Source organism: Frankliniella occidentalis, unplaced genomic scaffold (genome assembly GCF_000697945.3).
Source record: "Frankliniella occidentalis isolate FOCC.00 unplaced genomic scaffold, Focc_3.1 Scaffold102, whole genome shotgun sequence".
Classification (NCBI taxonomy): Eukaryota; Metazoa; Arthropoda; class Insecta; order Thysanoptera; family Thripidae; genus Frankliniella; species Frankliniella occidentalis.
This window is the reverse complement of record NW_026267231.1, coordinates 506,771-509,992: the sequence shown is the minus strand read 5'-3', so window position 1 is coordinate 509,992 and position 3,222 is coordinate 506,771.

Genomic DNA, 3,222 nt, shown 5'->3' with positions numbered 1-3,222 from the left:
CTCCTCCTCCTCCTCCTCCTCCTCCTCCACAGCGGATGGTCACCGCCACGTTGCGGCAATTGTCCCTCGCGGGGGCGGTGGGGCGGCGAATGAAAATTTTCATTCCGCAGGAGAAGGAAGGAAAAGAAAAGCGAGTGGCGCAGTGAGGAGTGGAGTCCTAATCCCGTCGAGCACGCCTCATCCCCGCATTTGCCGCGGCTGCCAGATCAAAGCGGGGCTGCAGTCACGAGCAGGGTGACAGGCTGGGCTGTGCAATATCACGATATTTCGACATCAATACGATATTGGCCGATATCCAGGGCTCGATATTCTCCCAATATCGAAGTATCAAAGTTGCTCGATAGTAAGAGATATCGCGATATAACGACCATTTTCAAACGTATCGTTTCTCGATATGGTTCGATTTCACGATATTCCTCGCTAATCGAGACTCGATGAATCGAGTCAATGTTCGATACTTGGTCGATATCGTATTGCGGTATCAAAATGTGGACATGCTGTGCCGCGATGAAAAGTGTCAAACAGCCCCTCGAAAAAAACCCGGAGCAGCAGTTCGGAAATTGAAATGGCATTTGTTGTCGCTAACCAAATTCATTTCATCTGGCGCAACGTTGGCGGGGTGGCGGCGCCACACAGTGGCATGCGAGCGTAGCCAAATGGCAAGAACGACTTGTTTGCATTCTCGTAAGGGGTTGCGCTCATGCGGACTGAGGCCGCGCTCCCCCTCAGAGTGCTGACATTGAAATGAGCGAACAGATCCTCCCCCAAAAAGGGGTGGTGCACCGGGGTGGAGGAGGAGGAGTCTCACCGGCGGGAGACATTTTACGGCTGTTTGAGCGTCGCCACACCGTCAGCTCCGCCACAGAATGGCACACTTTACGGATCACGTAAAGAGAGAGAGAGAGAGAGAGAGAGAGAGAGAGAGAGAGAGAGAGAGAGAGAGGAGAGCGAGCGATCTAGGCCGCGAAGGGTGCGAGTGAATAAGCCATTTTATAGTCGCAGATTGACACATAAAGGCCCCGGCGCCATGTCGTCAGCGATCAACCCCTTCTCCGCGGCGGCGTTGTCACGGGCCGCTTTGCAACCGACAGCACTGGAAAATTTCTGTTTTTAAATGCACGTAAAATTATTGTTGGCCTATTTTTGTAAGGGATTTGGTACACCTCTGAGAACAGTATCAGTTTCCTTCCTGCGTATGGGTCTCTTGTCCGCTTTCCGTGGTTGCGTGCAAACCGCGTTTGTGGCGCTCTGGTGTGGTCGGCGTATGGACGTACTCGACGCGTCGGTACGGGAAGACCGCAACCTGCGGCGTCGTCCCTAACCTCACCGCCTCACCGCTTGGCGCCGCTTCACCTCTCTTTACGGCCACTTGTATAAACACTTATTAATTGTTACGCCCTTGCCTTTACGGCGCCGTAAAAGCGTCGCGGGATGCGGCTGGATGGCCAGCCCAGCCGCGCAGCAGACGGCGGACAGTCGGACAGCTGCCGCCGCGGCTAGACAGACGGACGCACAGACAGTGACGAGTTTACGAGCGCCCGCCGGCCAGGCTTGAATGGCAGCGGCCAGACTATGGGCCCCGCACCTCGTCAACGCACAACCAGCGCCCGCCCATGCAAATCCAAACCAATAATGCGCGCTTCAGATTGCGTCGTCCCCGCGTCGTGCGAAAAATTGGGGCCGGTGCGTACAGAGCAGAAATAATGGACGGGAACGTCCTGGGTGCGTTCGGCTCGCTCATTTGGTTTGCCTGCATTATTTGACCAGTGAAGTGCAAATCCCGCGCGTACGCTTCTGTATCCAGGATGAGGAGTGAAGACGCTGGGGTACAGAATAGGAGGGAGGAGGGAGAGCGAGCGAGACAGAGAGCGAGCGAGTGAGCCAGAGTGAGCGAGGGAGAGGGAGAGAGGGAGCTGGGGTAGGGGAACGCATAAATATGATGAATGGTCCATAAGAGACCCCCGAGAACGGGATGAGAAAGCGAAGCAACAGCAGGAGGGCGGGCGAGCTGGCGAGTAGGGGGGAGGGGCAGATAATATTGTAAGAAATTGTGCTCGCCGACAGCAACTCCCCCCCCCCCCTCCTCTTCGCACCCCCTGCTCGCGCGCTCTTCGCTCTCCCCTGGAAAACTTTGCTCCGGCCGCAGCGCGCCAACTTTCCAGTTTGTTTGAAACTCTGTTTCACTAAGAGTTTCCTCTTCAGTTACCGTTACGCCCCAACGGCGCCACTAAATCGACCCAGCAATTGATGTAAATGGCGTCATTTTTCTTTACTTATCTGGACCGCAAAAATGGCCAGTGGAATCGCATATACAAGCATTGCCCATCCCCTTCGGGCGACCAGAAAAGCACTTTAGAAGAATTCAAATTACTGAAACAACACCAGAAAGATTTATTCTTGGTTCAGGTGTGAACGGCACTTTATCAAATGAAGAGTATGTAGGACCTTTTTTGAGAACAATTTTACTTCTGTAAACGACAGAAAGGATTGATTAACAAAGTGCACTTGGATCCGAACATTCCCTTTTTAACCAAAAATCCATGTTTCTGAATTCTGAAAATTATTTCAAAAAACCGGTAACTCGTTGACCTTATCGCACACGACGTACCGTATTTTTCAGAACTATTGCGTTACTACAGATCAGCCAATCATGTTCTGTTTTGTTTATTTTTGTCTCAGCATCTTTAGTTGTCTGGACATCTATCTCCCCTTGCTACAAATCTAAATCTTGCACCTGCACCTCGGGGAACGCAGGCACCATCTGGAGCACTAAGTCTTCCTCGCTCCCTCCCTCTCACCATTTTCTCTCAGTTCGTCTCTCTCACTCTCTCTAGCGAAAAGTGCTTTTGTTGTCACAGGGCGTTGCATAAATCTCTGATAATGGTTCCGGCGAGGGAAAAGGAGAGGAAGAGGGACCAGGAGAAAGAGAGAGAAAGAGAGAGAAAGAGAGAGACAGAGAGAGAGACAGAGAGAGAGAGAGAGAGAGAGAGAGAGAGGAGAGAGAGAGAATAGTTCACAAGGAGCCTGCGTCTCCACCCACGCAACCCCTGGCCACTCCCACCCCTTCGCGTCCTCCGCCCCGCCTCCTGCGATACGTAAGAAAGTCGGCACGGTAAAGACGCTCAGGGATGTCGCAACCAAGTCATGCATAAAGACATCTTCATTCATTATAGGCACACGAGAGAGAGAGAGAGAGAGAGAGAGAGAGAGAGAGAGAGGGGG